We start from the raw sequence: 23,152 nt of genomic DNA on the forward strand, positions 1-23,152 counted from the left end.
TTTTTTTTTTTTTTTGTGGGAAGGTGGGGGACGGTCTCGCTCTGTTGCCCAGGCTGGAGTGCAATGGTGCAGTCACAGCTCACTGCAGCCTCAAACTCCTGGGCTCAAGTCATCTGAGTAACTGGGACCATAGGTGCGTGCTACCATGCCCAGCTAATTTTTTATTTTTTGTAGAGATGGGGTCTTGCTATATTGCCCCGGCTGGTGTCAAACTCATGGACTCAAGCAATCCTCCCACCTCACTATCCCAAAGTGTTGGGATTACAGGCATGAGCCATTGTGCTTGGCCTAGTAAAATATTTTTATACTAAGTAGAGAGAGTAGATTTGTGGAAAACTGTTAAACTTATAAGGTACTGCAATGAAACTTCTAGCATTGGTGATTAGCATGCTAATATGTACTGGGCAAATTTATAATTGTTAGTAATTTGCAATGGAGTCTTTTCATTCTGATACTCAAAGTATTTTACAAACACTAAACCTTTCAAAAAATCTCTAATAATAGGTATTGTTAAATTAATTACATATTTCATATGAAAAAAACAAAAGCTGAGGGAGGCAAAGTTACTTACCTAAGATCACATAGTATTTAACTGATGGAACCTGAGTAGTTCCAAATTTCCGCTACTCAACTTTAACCCCCATATAAAATAAGATCAGTGTAATGCTAAGAAATAATATTGTACCTCCAAGAATAAACTTGGCAATAAAAGTATTATCATGGCAGTTTAAAGAGATGTCTTTATTAAAATGAGTATTCCAAGGTAAAATCCTCTAAGTATAAATATATGTAAGATATTTATATTTAAGAAGTTAGTGATTTCATTCAATATTTTGTTTTTAATATCATGATCATTAAGTTACATAGATTCTCTTCTGGTAAGCAAGGTGCAAAAAACGCCAAAATTCATATAGACCGTGGATTCAAATACTGTTTTCATATAGCCAGGGTAATAAACTACTTATTTATTGAATTTGACTGTTTAAATATAAAAATGATTGTCCTAGTGGAGAGAGCCCCTAAACAAAAGCAAGTAGCTCCTTTTGCATAAAAGACTTTTACATTATTTTGTATTTTAGTGAACAGTGTTTTTTTCTGTTGTAATTTCTTATATCACATAATTTATGAATTGTTATGGTAGGAGTATAGTATCTTTTGGAAGAATTTATCTTAGTATATATTAACCAATGAGTCAATTAAGATTAGCCAATTTCAATATTATCCTTAAGCAGTATTACTGTTGCAATACTAGAATAGACATATCCCAGACCATTAAAAACCTGACAATTCTTTATCCAGAAAAAAAAAGCAGACAAAATATTTACAAAACTATTAAAAGATTGACTGGGGAACTAAAGTAATGGCAAATGCATTACTCTGAAAATCCTCACACATCCTCTGAAAAACTATAAAGATGAACATATAAAACTACACATAACCAGGCTGGACACAGTGACTCACACCTGTAATCCCAGCACTTTGGGAGGCCGAGGTGAGTGGATCATCTGAGGTCAGGAGTTCAAGACCAGCCTGACCAATATGGTGAAATCCTATCTCTACAAAAATACAACAATTAGCCAAGCGTGGTGGCATGCACCTGTAGTCACAGCTACTTGGGAGACTGAGGCAGGAGAATCACTTGAACCTCGGAGGCAGAGGTTGCAGTGAGCCGAGCACCACTGCACTCCAGCCTGGGTGACAGAGCAAGACTCCGTCTCAAAAAAAAAAACTACACATAACCATATGTTAATATTAGAATGCAGAGAATGTTCCAACTTCAAATTATCTGTAAGTAGAAAAATACATACTAAATCCTAGCCAGCCATTATTCATGCCTTTGTACAAGCTGTGGTGAAAAGCAAGGGTGATCTGGGAAAAACTGCAGAGGAGAAGAAAGAAGCTAGTGACAGGCTTAAGATATTCATCTAAAGACATTTCCAGAAGAATTTCCTCCTAAGAAGTACTGATAGATCAGAGGAGACTACAGGGAAGGGACTTACAAGTATATATGGGACTCAAAAAGGTAGTTTTGGAAAGGCACTCATTAGGGGAGAAGAGGGTAAAAAAGGAAGAGTTGAACTGAAAACTAAACAGTTAAGAAAAATAGAAGGGGAAAATTTAGGATCCTGCAAGACAGAAAAATATTTTTTAATTGGAGGACAGATCTCACACTGCCTTGCCCCCAAATCCAACTAATGAAGAAACCATACTTGACTAAAAGCAGAAGTCATTTTTGAACTAGGAATCTTGTAAACTATTTCAAACAGCCAGTCCTGTTCACAGAAAAAAAGTGACAGGACCTTTAACTATATAAATAATTTTGAAAGAAAATAGAAAATGAAGGTAAAATAATAGGAAATGAGGTTCATTTAATGAAAATACCTATAACCCCCTCCTAAGAAACACAGGCATAAAGATAGATATATAGACTAGGTGTGGTGGCTCACACTTGCAATCCCAGCACTTTGGGAGGCCGAGGCTGGGGAATCACTTGAGGTCAAGAGTTCAAGACCAGTCTGAGCAGCATGATGAAACCCTGTCTCTACTAAAACAAATGAAAACAAAAAAACTCAGCCAGGCATGGTGGCATGCGTGTCTGTATTCCTAGCTACTCAGGAGGCTGTGACAGGGGAATCACTTGAACCCTGGAGGCAGAGGTTGCAATCAGCCAAGATCACGCCACTGCACTCAAGCCTGGGCAACAGAGTGAGACTCCGTCTCAAAAAAAAAAAAAAAAAAAAAAAAAAGATATATAGATCAATAGAATAGAACTGAGACTTTATAACTAGACCCTTATATTTATGGTCAATTCATTTTCTTCAAGAATGCCAAGATAATTCAATGGAGGAAGAAAAACCTCTCTAACAAATTATGCTGGGATAAATGGAAATTGACATGCAGAGAATGAAGTTGGACCGCTACCTCACACCATGCACAAAAATTCATTTAAAATGGATTAAAGATCTAGCTTTAAGTACTAAAACTGTACAACTTGTAGAAAAAAATTATAATGTGAATATTACATGTAAGTATTCTTGACCTCGGACTTACTAGTGGTTTTTTTTTTTAGATATGACACCTTCAAGTATAAGCAACCAAAGAAAACTAGATAAATTGGACCTCATAAAGTAAAACAAACAAAAACCTTTTGCTTCAAAGGATACCATCAAGCAGGTGAAAAGACAATACATAGAATGTGAGAAAAAGGTTGTAAATCCTATATATGACAAGGCACCTGTATCCAGAATAAAGAACCTCTTAAAACTCAACAATAAAAACACAAATAATCTAATTGTAAAATAGGTTACAATTATTGTAAAATTGGCAAGGATTTAAATAGGTGTTTTTCTAAAGAAGATATAAAAATAGCCAATAAATGCATAAAAAATAGACAATAAATGTATGCTCAGCCTCCGCAGTCATTAGGGAAATGTAAATCAAAACCACAAGGGAAATATTTCTTCACACACACTAGTATGGCTACAATAAAAAAGTTAGTAACAAATGTTGATGAGGATGTAGAAAATTGGTACCTTCATATATTGCTGGTAGGAATGTAAAATGGCACAGCTGTTTCAGAAAGCAGTTTAGCAGTCCTCAAAAGTTTAATTATAGTTACCATATGACTCAGCAATATCATTACTAACTATATACTAAGGAGGACTGAAAACACATGTCACAACCCTATACCCAAATGTTCATATCATAATAGCCAAAATGTGGAAACAACCCAAATGTGCAACAATGGATGAATGGATAAACAAAATGTGGTATATCCATCCAGTGGAATATTATTTAGCCTTAAAAAGGAATGAAGTTCTGCTGCATGCTGCAACATGGATGAACCTTGAAAACATTATCATTAGATATGGGAGCCAAACATAGAGGGTCACATATTGTATTATTCCATTTATATCAATGTCCAGAATAGGCAAATCCATAGAGCTAGAAAACAGATAAGTGGTTCCCAGGTACTGGGAAAGGCAGGAGGTAGGAGTGACTGCTAATGAGTATAGGGTTTCTTTTTGAGGTGATGAAAATGTACTGCAACTAGATAGTGGTGTTTGTTTTATGAGCTTGTGAATATACTAAACGCCACTGGATTATATATTTTATGTATTTGTTTGCTAGGGCTGTCATAACAAATAATATTACAGGCTGGTGGCTTGAGCAACAGAAATGTATTTTCTCACCGTATGGAGTCTAGAAGTTCACAGTCAAAATGTCTCAAGGGTTGTTTTCATTCTCAGGCCTCTTTCTTGGCTTGTAAATGGCTAACTTCCCTGTGGCCTCACATGATCACCCCTTGGTCTGTGTGTTGTCTGTGTCCTAACCTCCTCTTATAAGGACACCAGTCATATTGAATTAGGACATACATGACGTTTTACCTTACTTGTCTCTTTAAAGGTCCCGTCTCCAAATACAATCACATTCTGAGGTAGTGGAGGTGTTAGGACTTCTACACATGAATTTAGTTGGGGAGGGAGACACAACACTTTAAAACATATGGGTGAATTTTATGATATGTAAATTATGCTTCAATTTTGAAAAATAGAAGAACCTACTTTTCTTTCCAAATAAGTTTGAAAACTTAAATGAAAAAGTAACTGTCAGCCAGGCACAGTAGTACACACCTGTAAGTCCTAGTTACTCGAGGCTGAGGAAGGAGGATTGCTTGAGACTAGGAGTTTGAGGCTGTGCCTGTGAATAGTCACGATACTCCAGCCTGGGCAACATAGTGAGACCCCATCTCTTAAATAAAAAAAAAAAAGATGGCCAGGTGCAATGACTCACACTTTGAGAGGTCGGGGTGTGAGGATCCCTTGAATCTAGGAGTTTGAGACCAGCCTGGGCAACATAGTGAGACCCTGTCTCTATAAAAAATGAAAACTTAGGTACACGTCTATGGTCCCAGCTACTTGGGAGACTCAGATGGGAGGATCGCTTGAGCCTAGGAGGTGGAGACTGCAGTGAGCCATGATCTCACCATTGCCCTTAGCCTGAGAGGCAGAGTGAGACCCTGTCTCAAAAAAAAAAAAAAGGTTTATTTTTAAGGCAAATATATTTCATCAAAATTGGCCACATTTGAGAAAGTTCAATTTCTGTAGAAGAAATAGAGACGAATATCAAGGATCCACCTCATTAAAAAGCACCAGTCCCAGATGGTTTTGTAGAGATAATCTATGAAACACTCAAAGATAGTCTCAGTGCTCCATAAACTGGTGCAGAGCCTTGAATGTGGATAATACCAATTCCTAAAGACAGCACAAAAAGGAAAAAAAAGTATAAACCAGGATCAATTATATATAGTCATACCAAGTACTAAATAAAATATTAGCAAACAAATTCCAATGTCATATATTAGGAAAATAAGCTGCGCATGGTGGCTTACACCTATAAACCCCATGCTTTTGGAGGTAAACACAGGAGGATCACTTGAAGCCAGGAGTTCAAGACCAGTGAGACCCTGTGTCTACGAAAAAATTTAAAAATTAACTGGCATGGTGGCATGTACCTGTAGTCCTAGCTACTTGGGAAGCTGAGAAAGGACGGTGGCTTGAGCCAAGGAGTTCAAGGCTGTGAGCTGTTGTATTCTGTAGTGCTACTGAGCTGTAGTACCATTGTACTACAGCTTTGGTGACAGAATGAAACTCTGTCTCTAAAATAAAATAACACATTATGACCATATGGGATTTACACTTGACCCTCGAGCAAAACAAGTTTGAACTGCACAGGTCCATTTATATGTGGTTTTTTTTTTTGTTTGTTTTTTAATTTTTTATTTTAAAGAGACAGGTCTCACTATGTTGCCCAGACTGGTCTTGAACTCCTGGCCTCAAGTGATCCTCCAGCCTCAGCCTCCTGAATGACTGTGATTGCAGGTGTGTGCTGCCATCCCCAGATTCTACAGACTTGTTTCAATAAACATATTGGAATATTTTCTGAAGATTTGTGACAATTTGAAAAAACTTGCAGATGAACCACATAGCCTAGAAATACTGAAAAAAATTAAGAAGCCAGGCACAGGGGCTCATGCCTGTAATCCCAGCACTTTGGGAGACCGAGGTGGGCAGATGACCTGAAGTCAGGAGTTCGAGACCAGCCTGGCCAACATGGTGAAACCCCATCTCTACTAAAAATACAAAAAATTAGCTGGGTGTGGTACTGTGCATGCCTGTAATCCCAGCTACTTGGGAGGCTGAGGCGAGAGAATCACTTGAACCTGGAAGTCGGAGGTTACAGCGAGCTGAGATTGTGCCACTGCATTCTAGCCTGGGCAACAGAGTGAGACTCCATCTCAAAAAGAAAAAAAAAATTAAGAAAAAGATATATCATGAATGCGTGAAATATATGTAGATACTAGTCTGTTTTATCATTTAATACCATAAAATATACACAAATCTGATATAAAAAGTTAAAATTTATCAAAACTTACACATATAAACAGGTCATACATAGCATCATTCACAGTGGAGAGAAATGGAAGCAAGCAGAATGATGCAGTATTAATAACTGCATAAAGTTAATTGTAGCACATGTAGTGCTGTAGTAATTTTGCAGCTGCCTCATATTGCTATTGTCGTGAGTTCAAGTGTTCATAGTATATGCTTAAAATGCCTTATGATACTTATCTCCAGATGAGCAGTTCATCTCTTCAGTAAATGGCATTGTATCACAGTAAAAAGTGATCTTTTGCAGTTCTTATGTATTCTTTATTCTGTTTAGTGTAATACCGTAAACCTTGAGTAACACTATAGGATCCATACCAAGTGCTACTGGTGATGCTGGAGTTGCTACCAAGAAGCAGTGAAGTCATGACATTACAATGAAAAGTCGAATTGCTTGAGATGTACTATAGATTGAGGTGTGCTGCTGCAGATGCCTTTTTTTCCATTTCAGATGGGCAATTCTGTAAACAATCTTGTAAACAGATGACATAAACTTACAGTATCAGTAAATACAGTACAGTACTGTAAATGTATTTTCTTTCCCTTATTATTTTCTTAATAACCTTTTCTCTAGCCTACTTTATTGTAAGAATACAGTATTGTATGTAACATACAAATATGTGTTAATTGACTATGTTATAGGTAAGGCATCTCAGTAGGCAATTAGTAGTTAAGTTTTTGGGGAGTCAATAGTTATGTGCAGATTTTCACCTGAGTGGGGAGTCAGCACCCCTGCCCCGACATTGTTCAAGGGTCAACTGTTTTCCAAAAACACAAGATTGTTTCAATATTGGGAAATCCATTAATATACTATATTAATATATATAGGGATAAATCATATAATTATCTCCATAGATGCTGCAAAAACCTTTAACAAAAATCAACATCTTCTGATAAAAGCACTTAAGAAAATAGGAATTGATGGGTATTTTCCTAACATGATAAATATATATACACACCTTATATGTATAGGTACACATACACACACACACACACACACACACACACACACACACACACCCCTTAGTCTTAAAGTCATCATAATGGAAAACACCATGGCCATTTTTACTAGTACCATCAGGAGCAAGGCAAGGATATCTAGTAACTACACTGTTATTCATCACATTACTGGGGATATTAGCCAATACAGTTAAAGAAGAGGAATCAGTAGAGGCATAACAGAAGAGAAGAAATAAAACTATCTCTCTTTGCAGATGATAAGATAGTATATCTGGAAAACCCTAGAGCAAGGTTTAGCAAACTGAGAGCCAAATTTAGCCATATATACTTGGTTTTGTATTGCCTCTGTCATCTTTTGCACTACACCAGCAGAGTGGAACAGTTGGGATAGGAACTTTTTGGCATACAAAAATGAAATATTTACAGTCTGATGTTTTTACTGAAAAGATACAGTGTGTGGACTTCTGCACTAGAAAATCAATGATAAAACTAACTCAAATAATAAATCAATAACTAGTAGGCTATAAAATTAGCGTTCAGAAATTAATATTTTGTATGTATATAAATAACTACCAGTTTGAAAATAGAGTGATAAGGGAAACCCCAATTAAATAACAACAAAGAAGATAAAATACTTAGGAATAAATGTAACCAGAAGTATGTAAAAGCTATTTGAGAAAAGCTTTAAAATACTTGTGAAAGACAATCTCAATAAAAATACCACCATGGCCTTTTGGCTCTATGAGCAGTGCCACGGCAGTTGGCAAGACCAAGCGCTTTATGAAAGGTGGCAGAAGGGAGTCAAGAAGAAAGTGGTTGATCTATTTTCTAAGAAAGATTGATATAATGTGAAAATACCTGCTATGTTCAATATAAGAAATGTTGGAAAGACGCTAGTCACCAGGATCCAAGGAACTAAAACTGTATCTGATGGCCTCAAGGGTCATGTGTTTGAAGTGAGTCTTGCTGATTTGCAGAATGATGAAGTCACATTTAGAAAAATTCAAACTGATTACTGAAGACGTTCAGGGCAAAAACTGCACAACTTCCATGTCATGGATCTTACTTGTAAGAAAATATATTCTATGGTCAAAAAATGGCAGACAATGATTGAAGCTCCTGTTCATGTCAAGACTACTGATGGTTACTTGGCTTCATCTGTTCTGTGTTGACTTTACTAAAAAAACACAACAATCAGATACGGATGACCTCTTAGGCTCAGCACCAGCAAGTCTGCCAAATCTGGAAGAAGACGATGGAAATCATGACCCGAGAGGTGCAGACAAATGACTTGAAAGAAGTGATCAATAAATTGATTGCAGACAACATTGGAAAAGACATAGAAAAACCTTGCCAATCTATTTTTCCTCTCCATGATGTCTTCTTTAGAAAAGTAAAAAAGCTAGCCGGGAACAGTGGCTCATGCCTCTAATCCCAACACTTTGGGAGACTGAGGTGGGCAGGTAATTTGAGGTCAGGAGTTTGAGACCAGCCTGGCCAACATGGCGAAACCCCATCTCTACTAAAAATACAAAAAAATAAGCTGGGCGTGGTGGTGTGCACCTGTAATCCCAACTACTCAGGAGGCTGAGGCAGGAGGATCACTTGAATCTGGGAGGCAGAGGTTGCAGTGAGCCAAGATCGTTCCACTGCACTCTAGCCTGGGAGACAGAGTGAGACTCCATTTCAAAAAAAAAAAGAAGAAGAAAAGTAAAAATACTGAAGAAGCCCAAGTTTGAATTGAGAAAACTCGTGGAGCTTCATGGTGAAAGTAGTAGTTCTGGAAAAGCCACTGGGGATGAGACAGATGCTAAAGTTGAATGAGCTGATGGATATGAACCACCAGTCCAAGAATCTGTTTAAAGTTCAGACTTACAATAGTGCCAAATAAAAAGTCCTATTTGTGAGAAAAATACATGCTTTTTTTATGGAGCTGGACAAGTTGATGTAGAATGGAATTCTAGTCAGAAATTGTTTCAGGCAAAAATCAGCAGTGGATTTTACAGTATTTTGTGAAGAGTTGATTACAAGGAGCATGCTTTTACATGCTCAAAATATCTCCCCACAAGATAGTAATCAAGAATGGAAAAAATAGCAACTATACAATGGACATGCATGACATATACCACCTTTACAAAGTTGCAAAAGTTAACACTAACAGTAGTGGAACCAATAGCATGCATCTTGACAGGATGCACAAAGAAGAGCACATCTGCCGTATAACTGCAAAAATGCATAACCTGAACATAAACATGAAGAACCATCAGTAAAGCCCAAATTGAGAGACATTTCACAAAATAAATAGTTTGTACTTTTCAAAAATGTCAAGGTCATGAGAAACAAAGACAAGAATGCATTCCAGATCCAAGAAGTCCAAAGAGGTATGACCTTTAAAAATAATGTATGACCCTCGATTGGATCATGGGCTAGGATGGAAACAATTTTATTTTATATTACTCTTTTATCATATTTTTGTTATAAAGTACATTAGTGAAACATGGTGAAACGTGAAGGTCTGTATTGGATAGTATTTTATTAATGCTAATTTCCTTATTTTGATAAAGGTACTTTTAACAGAAATATACTTTGAAATATTCAGGTGTAAAAGGGAATGATGAAAAATATCTTTATAAAGGGAACAGAAAGAGACTGATAAGATAAATGTGGTAAAATGTTAAGTTTGGGGAATCTGAGTAACATGTATATGGAAATTCCTTGTACTTTTTAAAAAATGAATGTCTGGGCTGGACCTGGTGTCTCATGCTTGTAGTTCCAGCACTTTGGGAAGCTGCTTGAGCTTAGGAGTTCAACGCAAGCCTGGGCAACATAACAAGACCTCATCTCTACTAAAAATTAAAAAAAAACTAGCTGGGCGTGGTGGCACATGCCTGTAGTTCCAGCTAGGAAAGCTGAGGTGGGAGGATTGCTTGAGTCAGGGAGATCAAGGTGGCAATGAACTATGATCTCACACTGACTTTCAGCCTGGGTGACAGAGCAAGACTCTGCCTTAAAAAACAATAATAAAATAAAAGATAAACTTTTACTTTAGAATAATTTAAGATATGTAAAAATAGATAAAGAAAAAGTTTGTCCTATACTCTCAACGTTTCTGATACCAAATGTGTCAATTTTCCACGCCAAGCAATTCTCCAGTTTACTGTGGACACCAGTGCAATTTAATTTGATTCTGATACTATCTACCTAGGGTTAGCATCAGACTCCGCAGGCTAAGTAAGGCCTTAGTCCCACAAGACTGCCTCAATTCCAGCTTCAGACACCAATCAAAATCCCAGGTCTCCAGTACTTCTGACTAACTTGACTACAAATTGGGAGTTCCCATAACCTCTGCCTCATGTTCAGCAATTTATTATTATCGCTTACAGAACTCAGGGAAACACTTTACTATTACCAGTTTATTATAAAGGATACAAATGCACAAATAGATAAAGAGGCATATAGGGTGAGGTCTGGAAGGGTCTGAGTACAGGACCTTCTGTCTCCATGGAGCTTTGGACACATCCTGCCTCCTGGCATGTTAATGCATTCAACCTGGAAGCTCTCTGAACCTGTTAGATTAAGGTTTTCATGAAGGTTCCATTACAGAGATACGATTGATTAAATCATTGGCCATTGGTGATAGACTACAGTCTCCACCCTTTCTTCCCTCCCCCAGAGGTCTGGGGGAAGGATTGAATGTTTGAACCATCTGATCACATGGTTGGTTGCCCTGGCAACCAGCCTCTATCTTGAGGCTTTTCACCTTAGTAGCGTAAATTCAGGTATGGTTGAAAGGAGCTTGCTATGAATAGCAAAACATTCTCCTCCACCTCATTATTACTCAAGAAGCTTCCGGAATTCTATAAAGTTTGTGCCAGGAACTGGGGACAAAAACCAAATACTCTATTTATCACAGTCGAAAAAAATAGTGCAGTGAGTTATTATATAATACAACCTTCTCAGTTTCAGTTTCCTCTAATGTTAATATTTTCAATTACTGTAGTACTTTTTCTTTTCTTTTTTTGGAGACAAGAGTCTCGCTCTGTCACCTAGGCTGGAGTGCAGCGCCGCGATCTCGGCTCCCTGCAAGCTCCGCCTGCTGGGTTCATGCCATTCTCCTGCCTCAGCCTCCGGAGTAGCTGGGACTGCAGGCGTCCGCCACCATGACTGTGTAACTTTTTGTATTTTTAGTAGAGATGAGGTTTCATCGTGTCAGCCAGGATGGTCTCGATCTCCTGACCTTGTGATCCGCCCGCCTCGGCCTCCCAAAGTGCTGGGATTACAGGTGTGAGCCACCATGTCCGGCCTACTGTGGTACATTTTTTTAAACTAAGAAACCAATGTTTGCACATTACTATTATCTAAACCCCAGACTATCTGGATTTCACCTGTTTTTCTGTTAATGTCTTTTTAAACTCCAGACTTCATTCAGATTTCACTTATTATTTTTTTAATATCCCTTTTCTGCTCAAGATCCAATTCAGGTTACTACGTTGCATTTAGTTGCTACATCTCTCAAATCTCTTCTGGTCTGTGATAGTTTCTTAGTGTTGTTTTTCATGACTCTTGACGGTTTGAGGAGTATTGCTGAGACATTTGTAGGCTGTTCTTCAGTTTTGGTTTGCCTTATGTATTTCTCATGATTAGAGTGGGGTTATGCATTTTTTGGAAAGAATACCACAGAGATGAAGTACCCTTTCTTTACACCATATTAGAGGGTAGATGCTATCAACATGATCTCTCCGGTGAGGTAAACCTTGGTATCTTAGTTTAAGGTAGTTCTCTCTCTCTCTCTCTCTCTCTCTCTCTCTCTCTCTCTCTCTCGTCCAAGCTAGAATGTCATCATAGCTCAATGATGCCATCATAGCTCAATGTAACCTTGAACTCCTAGGTTCAAGGGCTCCCCTGCCTCAGCCTCCTAAGTAGCTGGGACTACAGGCACATGCCACTACACTCAGCTAAGTATTTTTAAATTTTTTGTAGAGACAAGGTCTTTCTTTGTTGCCCAAGGTGGTCTTGAAATCCTGGCCTTCAGTAATCCTCCTGCCTCAGCCTCCCAAAGCATTGGGATTATAGGTGGGGGCCACCAGGGCCAGCCTCTATTATTCTTTATTGTTAAATTCCAATTTTTTCTTCTTCTTTTCTTTGGAAAGGAGTCACTAAGTCCAGCCCACTCTGAAAGGAAGGAATTGAGGTCAGGGGGTGCAGTTAAGTTTCTCCTGGAGGGAAGAGTTGCTATGTATCTTACATATCCTGTAAGGAATAGTTGACTCTTATTTATTATTCATCATATATTTATAATAGTATGAGCTTATGTTTATTTATTTTATTCTTTGCATTATAGTGTAATATTGCATTATGTATAGTGTAATAATGCCATTATGTATAGTGTAATCATGCCAAATTATTCCAGCATTGGTCATGGGGAGTTCTCTGTGGTAGGCTTCTATGACCCTTTAACATAGCCCCATTCCTTTGTTTTTTGAGCATTTTCTTGCTTTCTGGTACTACAAGATGCTTTTGCCTTTTCTTCTATTTTCTCTCTTCCAGCCCTATAATCAGATGTTTCTTCAAGGTTTCTTTGTTCATTTTGTTAGAGAATGATATTTAGAAACCAAGACCTTGGCACTAGGTAATTTGTACCATGTTTTCTTTAAGTGTAAAATTATTGCAAAAAAAAAATTTAAGAACTGAATGTTGTAAGATGCACATCCCATTTGTAATTCTTAAGTGTTCTACCTTAGTTAAGCTGTTATGTCAGTTACCAAATGTTACCTTATTTATAGATACTTCTTTCTAAATAAAAATTGTATTTATACTTCACTTGATATCTGGAAGTTGTTAATAAAATTACACTACAACCTCAGTACAACATTTTTGTATATTTTATTTATAACTTTTTCCATAAGGTAGAAACACCTTGTCATGTTTTGCTCTTATGAAAAGCATAGAGACCTATGATTAAATCCATAAAACTTTATATAACAAAACTAATCAGTAAGCAGTCTAGTTTAATATGCGTACATAAAAGGGCATAGCAGAGCCATAAAGGAAGGTGTTCTGGACATTACCATGACTCTTTCATGCAATGATACCTCTACCCACAAATTCCACTTTAGTGAATAAGCATGATGAGGACAGCTTGGCCTATTTGGCAGGAAATTCTGTGTATGAAAATATAGCATTTCTTACAGAATGTTTTAAAAATACCTTTTTGATCTATGATATATAATAAGGTTACTACTAAATCAAATTATTTTATTCTGTATCATAGAATGTCATTGTAGAAAATAAATGATTTCTTCCAGAATATATTAGAATGGATAAGGAATGTGTGCAAATAAGAGTATAGCTATGCTTTAACTTTTAGTGACACTTAAGCGTATATTACCAAATAATGTAAAGGGGACTATGAGTAAAGACAGTTACAGTGTATGGTCTGATCCCTGTTTCCCAGCTACTTGGGAGACTGAGTTGGGAGGATCACTTGAGCCCAGGAGTTTGAGGCTGCAGTGAACCATGATTGCACCACTGTACTCCAGCCTTTACAAAGAGAAAAAGAAATAATTCATCCTGTCATTGTGTAGACAATATAGTCCAACTAATTACTACTTCTTCCACTTTTTCTTTATTTAGTGGGTAACCAAGGGTTAGTTTGGCAATTTCTTAGAAAGCTAAACGTGCACTTACTACACAACTCAGCAATCTCATTCCTAGGTTTTACTCAAGAGAAATGAAAATTTTATGTTCACACAAAAAGCTGCACATCAGTGTTCATAGCAGCTTTATTCATGCTTGTCAAAAACCCTAAACAGCACAAATACTCGTCAACTTTTGAATTGTTAAAGTGTGGGACATCCATGCAGTGGAATTATTCAGTAGTACAAAAGAACAAACTACTGATAAATACAACAGCATGGATGAATCTTGTGTGTATTATGCTAAGTGAAGGCAGCCAGACCCAAAAGGCTGCTTGCTGTAATTATTGCATTTATATGACATTCTGGAAAAGATAAAAATAGAACAGGACTAACAGCAGTGGTTGCCAGCAGCTGGAGGACAGAGGAGTTGCCTACTGTGTAGGCTGAATAATGGCCTCCCAGAGATATCCACATTCTAATTTCTAGAACCTGAAAGTGTTACCTTATAAAGCAAAAAGACTTTGTAGATATGACTGAAAATCTTGAGATGGGGCATCAGTTGTCTTGGATTATCTGAGTAAGCTCTGAATTTAATCACAAAGATACTTAAAGAGAAAAAAGGGTTAATAGGGGAGAAGGTGGCAATATCAAGACAAAGCACACATTGCAGTAATGTAGCCAGGAACCAAGGAATACTGGCAGTCCCTAGAAGCTGAAAGCAATAAGAAACAGGTATCTTCCCTGAAGCTTCCAGAAGGAACCAGCCCTGTTAACACCTTGATTTTAGCCTCATACAATTCATTTCACACTTCTGACATGAGAAACTATGTTTGTGTTATTTTAAGGAACCAAGTTTATGGCAATTTTTTATAGCAGCAACGAGAAAACTAACACAACTACAAAGGGGCATAAGGGAATATTTTGGAGTTATGAAACTGTTCTATATTTTGGTTGTGGTGGTGGTTATGACTCTGTTTGTTATAACTTATAAAACAATATGCTAAAAAGTGTGATTTTAGCTAAGCATGGTGGTGCATGCCTGTAGTCCCAGTTTCTCAGGAGGCTGAGGTGAAAGGATTGCTTGAGCCCAGGAGTTTGAGACCAGTCTGGGAGTTTGAGACCAGCCTGGAGAGCATAGCAAGAATCCATCTCTTAACAAAAATCGTGTGAACTTGCTGTATGTTAGTTATACTATAATAAACCTGATTAAATTTTAAAGAAATGTTTCGTTCAGAACGTGTTTTCCCAAAGAAAAAAAATTATACATTAGACATGCTGCTTGGTGTCTTGGACAGCCCAAGGAAAGTCTATACATTTGTCGAAAGTATAATACAGATGGCAACTCTATACAAGTAAATAGAGCATAAATAATAATGCTCCATGGAGGAAATGCACTCCGAATTCTTATACAGTTAGCCAAAAATATCAAAGAGTTTAAAAAAAAAAAAAAAAAGGAAAGTCTGCTGGGAGGACTCCTAGAAATGTGTGTGTATGTGTGTGTGTGTGCGTGTGTGGTTTTATCTCTAAAACAGAGATGCACGAGAAGAAATGATGCTTTTTTTCCTCTTCTGGAATAATTTCAAGAGAATGTAGTGTTTGGAAATGCTGCAGCCAAGAAGAAAACAGAGGAAATTGTAGAGAAGTTGAGCTGGTATTCTGTTACTGAGTTGATGAATTAGTCAACCCTGGAACTGTTCTATCTTCTCGTTATATGAAATAATCAGCATTCTCTGCCCCCGCCTCACCCAATGCCCCTACATAGTTGGCTCTGCTATTTTGCATAGCCAAGAGCTTCTGTGCACGGTATCTTCTATTGTCTCCCCAGATGTACTTCAGCATTCTCCTTTCTGCACTCTGTTCTGGATGGTTGAACAATATTAGTAGACTCTCTTGCCTTCTAGTTTCAAATGTTTTGGGTGTAACCCTGACTGTATGTTATCCAAACTGATAAAACTGTCCTTCGGTATAGTAATTCTCTCTTTCAATCTAGCATTTATCAGATCTGTTAAGGTTTTTATTTCAGGGACTATGTTTTTCTTGTCTAAGATGTCGATTTGTTTCTTTTCCTTCTTTTTTTTTTTGGTCAAACTGTGTCTGGTCTGTTTCTTTTTCATATCTATGTATTGTGTCATTTCTACCTGATTTTGTTTTATAATTTATTATCTTTTTTGATGAATGTGAATTCTTTATTACTTTGAACATCTTAAACACTTAAACACTGATTTTTAAAATCTCTCAGATTTGTATAAAATTATTTTTTATAGTAAATTAGTATTCTGATTATTAATTTTGATAGCTGTTTTACCATGAGATATTCTCTTATGGTAATTTTCTCTTATGATAAGACATATGGTATTTCTCTTATGGTAAAACTTATGGTATTGGAATTTAGCAGGCTCGTTTTAAGTAGAAGGAAATTTTAAAGTTTTTCTTTTCCCCCCTTTCTCTTTTACTTCTTGATCTATACTCAGAAGTCTCTCCCTAGCAATTTTGAGGTTACCTCTACCCGAGTCTTGCCCCAGTCTATGAATAGGTTTTGTATCATCATTTCAGAGCTGTTACACTGTAATATTATTTAGGGATACTGCTCATCCTGACAGGTATGATCATGAGCTATATTTTTGTCTTCCTGTCTGCGGAGCCAATGTAACTCCACAGAACTGGAGCCCAGGCAATAGGTTGATAGCACATTTTGTAGCCTTATTTTGCAATACGGGGTAACAGCCCCTACTGCAAAGGACAGGAATAAGGATAAGGAATATATACAAGGAATACCTATTATTCCTGTCCTGCAGCTACCTGTAGTTTCAAATAGTGAGCCTGTCTCTGAACCCTTATTATCACATACAGAATATTTAGTGAGCATTTCTCCACAGAGGCTGAATTTTCAGCTGCTGTAACTGCCTGCTTTTGAACTGGAGACTAGCGTGCCCAGAGTAACAACCCATTCATTAATTTGTATTACTCTTCAGTTTTTGGTCCATATGTTTGTTTTGACTTTGAACCTGATTGTACCTTTTGGTTTTCTACTTTAAAATTTTATTTGACATTTTAATCTATTTTGGAATATAGAAAATAAATCCATGTATATACTTATTCTATCAGAATCTAACCCTGGTATCTAACAAATAGGTAGTATGAAGACATAAAAGCACAGATTTGTTGTGAAGTAAGTATAAGACACAAAGTTCAAAGAATTAGCTTAACGCAATGGATAATAAAAAAGATTTTTCAATTTCTTAACAGGTTGTAATCTTCATCTTCTTTTCCTCTTTGTCCTTGCTTTCCTTTTTGTAAGATTATACTTTTTTCTCTTGTGCACATTGGATTTTGTTCTGGTACTAACCGATGGCAGTCCAGAACTACCCCAGCAGTTTTTCTTGCTCAGTCTTGTAAAAAATCACACATTATTAACGTAATAAGCCTAGGATTAAGAATGTTACAGAACGTAATTTTTTCCTTAAAGCGAAAATAATTTTTATAGATTAGAGTTTATTGAGAATAATTTTTCCTAAGCCAGAGATACAAAATTCATCACAATGGGAGTCCCAACTCCGATTATGTAGTAATTACTGCCTAGAACTGTGCATTGAGCATTGAGGCTACATCAGCAAAGCAAAGTGCACTTTGAATGATTTTTGATGTATGCCATGGGCAGAGAAAGAGGGAATAGTGGCCCAAGTATTTGGCATTTCCTTCCTAGGTTTTTTTTTTTTTTTGAGACGGAGTCTCGTTCTGTCACCCAGGCTGGAGTACAGTGGCGCCATCTCAGCTCACTGCAAGCTCCGCCTCCCGGGTTCACGCCATTCTCCTGCCTCAGCCTTCCGAGTAGCTGGGACTACAGGCGCCCGCCACCTCGCCCGGCTAGTTTTTTTTTTGTATTTTTTAGTAGAGACGGGGTTTCACCGTGTTAGCCAGGAAGGTCTCCATCTCCTGACCTCGTGATCCACCCTCACTGGCCTCCCAAAGTGCTGGGATTACAGGCTTGAGCCACCGCGCCCGGCCCCTTCCTAGGTTTTTAAGTAAATTATTATATATTCTCATGTTTAAAAGAAGTTTATTTTTCTTATTTCACTTTTCTCGTATATAAATATGAATAATTGTCTTCTTAATGCCAATTCCTGAATAGTGATGAAGTAATTTAGGCATTGAAAGCATTTATTTAAACTATTACTTTTATGGAAGTTACATTTTCATATCACATTCTGTATAAGGGTCAGAATTAGGAAAGGCTTATAATGTTAAATCACCTACATTTAAAAATAATTTAATAGAAGAGAACCTAGATACAAATGCTTATGGCCATTTTATTCATAATCACCCAAGACAGAAAACAACCCACATATTCTTCCATGGCTGAATATATAAACAAACTCTGCTATTTTACTTTATACTATACTATTCTATATACTACCACATATAGTATATAATATACTATGGAATGCTGCTCAGCAATAAAAAAGCATGTCACCTTTAACAGAGTCAGAAGAAAAAAAGGAATGAACCCACATTCAACATCTTGAGTAGTGAATCTCAAAGTCATGCAGAATAGAAAGTATTCTCAGAAAGGTTGCTTCTGTATCATGCCATGTATAAGCTATTCTTGACAAGACAAACGTATATTGTTAGAAAACAGATCAGTAGTTGTCAGGGGTTAGGGACTGTGAAACTGCAAACGTAATAGTACAAGGGATTTTGGAGGTGTGTGTGATAGAAGTGTTCTGTATCCTGATTGTGGTGGTAGTTACATAAATCTGTATATGTTTTTAAGTTTACAGAACTGTTTACCTCTCCCACCATCAAATCAGTTTCATAATTTTAAATCAATTTTAGGAAAAAATTGTAGAATAATACTTTTTTTTTTTGACACAAGGTGGTCTCACCATTACCCCGGCTGGCCCCTAACTCCTGGGCTCAAGCAGTCCTACCTATCTCAGCCTCTCGAGTAGCTGGGACTATAGGCATGCACCACTAGAATGGAAAATAGTACTATTAGTATAAGGTTATAAGTGTGCTGTGTATGAAGCACACTTTACAGGTCGTAAGTGTGCTGTGATATGAAGTAAAAAGGAAATTCTGGAAGTTAGAATAAAATGTCTAAGAAACTATATGCAAAGAATAAAGTATATTGCAATTAGGCACTTGGGATTGGTATTTAGTATTTGTATTTTGTAATGTAAAATATAAAATATCTATATTATTGATACTGCTCTATTATGGTCTGGTTGAGGGAACTTGATCAAGTAACTTAATTGCTCAAGTTATTAGGTTCTTTTTCAATGGAATGAGAAGTTTGTGCCCTGTGCTTCTCAAACTGAAATACTAATAAAACATTTTATTCCAGACTATGTTTGCATTAATATGAAATGTTTAAAATTATTTAGTGTTACGTAAAATAGATGCTCCAGAAAAATGCTCCTTGTTTTTTCTAGTGGCTTCACATAGTCTCTGCCATTCCATTCCATTCTAATTGTAATAGCATGAAACTAGGTAACATAATAGTATTTCTCATAGCTGTAAAGTTTTGGTTTGTATTAATTTTTGTCAGATTTTTTTTTTAAGTTTTCATCTTTAAGTATTTAGTTTTTGAATACTATGCAGAACAGAAATTTAAGACCACTAGATGGGGATGTAAACAATACAGCATTTGTTTCTGGTCCTCTGAAGTAACTTGGTGCAGCTTTAAGTGTAATTCCCAGAAAAGAGGGGAGAAAACAAAGAACAAATCCACTTGTTTTTATCTTCCTAAATGTTACAGGAATCTGCGTTTGGGAAAATTAAGCTTCTGAGCTAAGAATGAAGTCCTCTATGCTCAAATAGCATATTGTGAAACCCAAATATGAATGACTTTAAATGACTGTCTTTGAATGACTCCATTGTTGCAATATGTGGCATTATTTGTTTTGTAAGTGTATTTTGTCCTCACAGATGTTTAATGATAGATACAAAATTAGAAATAAAATGTAGCACTTAAGACACAGTGCAATTTTTTTCTCCTGGGTTTTTCTGCCCCCGTCTTTGATACTATAAAAAATAGTGAATGATCACTTGCCTCTTTTAAAACATACTTTAAAACTTATATTAATTTCATGACTTATTAATTATTTTAAGTCTTCTACCTATAATTAGCAAAAGCATAGTTACACAAAATATTAAGGATTTCTTTAAAACAAAGATTTGAAACAAAATATCATTGTGTTGTATTCAGTCTTTTAAAGAGTTTAGAAAAAAAAATATTAAAAAAGGACAAGGCTTTTGTTTTGTAGACTTTTCCTCTTACTTATCTTTAAAATGAGGGAAGCTGTGTATTCTCAGGAGTTCAAATTTTTTTCTTGAGAATTTTTATCATATAACTGCTATATTTTATTACTTTTACAAGCAAATATATGCTGATTCGTTGCGTAATTATATAAGCTTTAATCTTTAATCCATCAATTACACTGTTGAAGATTCCCTTTCAGCACATATTACAGGACTTCTATCCAATAAGGGCTAACAATTTTATTTTACACGAAAACAGACAACCTCAATTTTTAAAAATTGTACTATTATATATGTTACTTATGTAACATAAATTTAACCATTTTACTTGTTTTAAGCCTATAACTCAGTAGCATTAAGTACATTCACACTATTGTGCAACCATCCACTGTTTCCAAAACTTTTTTATCACCACAAATAGAAACTCTGTAACCATTTAGCAATAACTCCCTATTGCACCCAGTCTCTGGTAGCTTCTAATCTACTTTTTGTCTTTATGAATTTGCCTTGAATTACTCAACTTTAAAACAACTCTGTGTGTGTGTGTGTGTGTGTGTGTGTGTGCGCGTGCGCGCGTGCGCGCATTAGATACCACTGTGTTACCCAGGCTGGACTTGGACCACTGGGCTCAAGCAGTCCTCTCACCTCAGCCTCCCAAGTAGCTGTGACTACAAGCACCCACCGCGTGCTCAGCTTAAAATGACTATGTTTTAATTTTTCCACTTGAATGAGAAAATGTAATATGGTAAAGGTTTACTGTTGTCGTTAGGAGAAATATAATACCATGAATAGTGGTGTGTGCATATATACAAATAGTTGTGAAGTGTCACAAAGAACCAAGCCACTAATATCAGTAAGTTTACAAGATACCTTATTCAGAAAAGATAACTGAAGCCAGGCGTGGTGGATCACACCTGTAATCCCAGCAGTTTGGGAGGCTAAGGTGGGAGGATTGCTGGAGTTCAGTAGTTCAAGACCAGCCTGGGCAACATAGCGAGACCTCGTCTGTACTAAAAAAAAAAAAAAAAAAAGCCTAGGCCAGGCACAGTGGCTCACGCCTGTAATCCCAGCACTTTGGGAGACCAAGGAGAGTGGATCACGAGGTCGGGAGTTCAAGACCAGCCTGGCCAAGATGGTGAAACCTTGTCTCTATTAAAAATACAAATATTAGCTGGATGCAGTGGCATGCGCCTGTAATCCCAGCTACTCGGGAGGCTGAGGCAGGAGAATCACCTGAACCCAGGGGGCGGAGGTTGCCTAGATCGCGCCACTACACTCCAGCCTGGGCGACAGAGTGAGACTCCATCTCAAAAAAAAAAAAAAAAAATTAGCCGAACGTAGTGGGGTGCGCCTGTATCCCCAGTCACTTGGGAGGCTGAGGTGGGAGGATTTAGCTTAAGCCTGTGAGATGGAGGTTGCAGTGAGCTAGGATCATGCCACTGCACTCCAGCCTGGGTGACAGAGTGAGACCCGGTCTCAAAAAAAAAAAAAAAAAAAAGGTAATTGAAACCTTTCAGATAGAAAAGCTGGGATTTCGTTATATTCTCTAAAGAGGTGATATATGGGGAAATATGAAAATAGGTAGATAATTATGAAGTCAGTTGGGGAAATCTGGAGAATCATTTTCTGTACATTATTTTAGATAAAATTGTACCTTAATTATCTCCAAAAAAAATTGATCTGTTTTGTTAGTATTTCTTCAGATTGTCTTTCTTGGGTTTCACAATTCTGTAACTGGAGAGGTTTCCCTTTATAAAGCTCTACATACATTGCTATCATATTTTTACCTTAAACTTATTCCCTCATATCCTATCTTCACCAGAAATAGTGAATACTTTCATTAATGTATACAAATTTTTCCTATCTATGATTCAGGAATCAGAGGATTTTTACAGTTAATGGGCTCATTTAACATTTGTTAAATTGTATTCTGTTGTGCCTTTTTCTTAACTGAAGAAGTGTGATGTGTTGATAACTTAAAAAAAAGTAATATTTTATTGCCTCTTTAATTTAGTTATTATAATAGAGACAGTCTCAAATTCCTGGCCTCAAGTGATTCTCCCACCTAGGCTTCCCAAAGTGCTAGGATTATAAGCAAGAGCCACTGTGCCAGCTTATAAGTCTTATTCCAGTCTAAAATGAGAGGATTCTGTCTTGTCTTCCCCAGTTCTGTATTTGTGTGTTCCTTCTCTGCCAGTGAGGTACTCTGGCTCCCCAGGAGCATTTTATATATTTACTCATTTGCTTAATGCTGCAACAAAGACAAAATCATACAAAAATGCTGCTCCAATGTCATTACAAACAATAGACTTTTAAGGTAAAGCTCAAGAAATTTTTGCATTTCTCTTTATTTTCCAGTGAAAGGTATATACTTCAAACACTGTGTTCAGAAATTATTTGGATTAGTTATTTTCCTTGTTCTACATGGCTGTATTATTTATTCAAAAATCCTTACATTTATTTGTTTCTTCAGGTATTCAACTTTAGGTTTTCCCCATTCTGTTTTTTTTTGTTTGTTTTAAGATGGAGCTTCACTCTTGTCGCCCAGGCTGGACTGCAATGGCGCAATCTCAGCTCACTGCAACCTCCACCTCCCAGGTTCAAGTGATTCTCTTGCCTCAGCCTCTCAAGTAGCTGGGATTACAGGCACATGCCACCATGCCCAACTAATTTTTATATTTTTTAGTAGAGACACAGTTTCACCATGTTGGCTAGGCTGGTCTCGAACTCCCAACCTGAAGTGATTGGCCCACCTCAGCCTCCCAAAGTGCTGGGAATATAGGCATGAGCCACTGCACCCAGCCTTCCCTTCTCCCCTCCCTTCCCCTCCCCTCCCCTCTCCTC

The 23,152-nt window shown here is 37.0% G+C and overlaps 1 long non-coding RNA gene and 1 pseudogene across 3 annotated transcripts in view; both read left to right on the top strand.

Moving 5' to 3' along the window:
- LOC108514821 (uncharacterized) overlaps positions 1-5,273 on the top strand; it is a 21,868-nt gene extending 16,595 nt beyond the window's left edge. For 2 of the 3 annotated variants that reach the window (XR_001881357.1, XR_001881356.1), the window contains one exon: positions 3,071-3,359. This is a non-coding gene — a long non-coding RNA (uncharacterized LOC108514821). Of the gene's footprint in view, positions 1-3,070 lie in introns of all 3 variants that reach the window. The other variant, XR_001881359.1, reaches the window with a different exon arrangement.
- A 2,852-nt stretch (positions 5,274-8,125) lies between these two features.
- On the top strand, positions 8,126-10,155 carry LOC108514818 (40S ribosomal protein S3a pseudogene; annotated as a pseudogene).
- The last annotated feature ends 12,997 nt before the right edge of the window (positions 10,156-23,152 follow it).

The sequence above is a fragment of the Rhinopithecus bieti genome, unplaced genomic scaffold (genome assembly GCF_001698545.2).
Source record: "Rhinopithecus bieti isolate Rb0 unplaced genomic scaffold, ASM169854v2 scaffold_34391, whole genome shotgun sequence".
Lineage (NCBI taxonomy): Eukaryota > Metazoa > Chordata > Mammalia > Primates > Cercopithecidae > Rhinopithecus > Rhinopithecus bieti.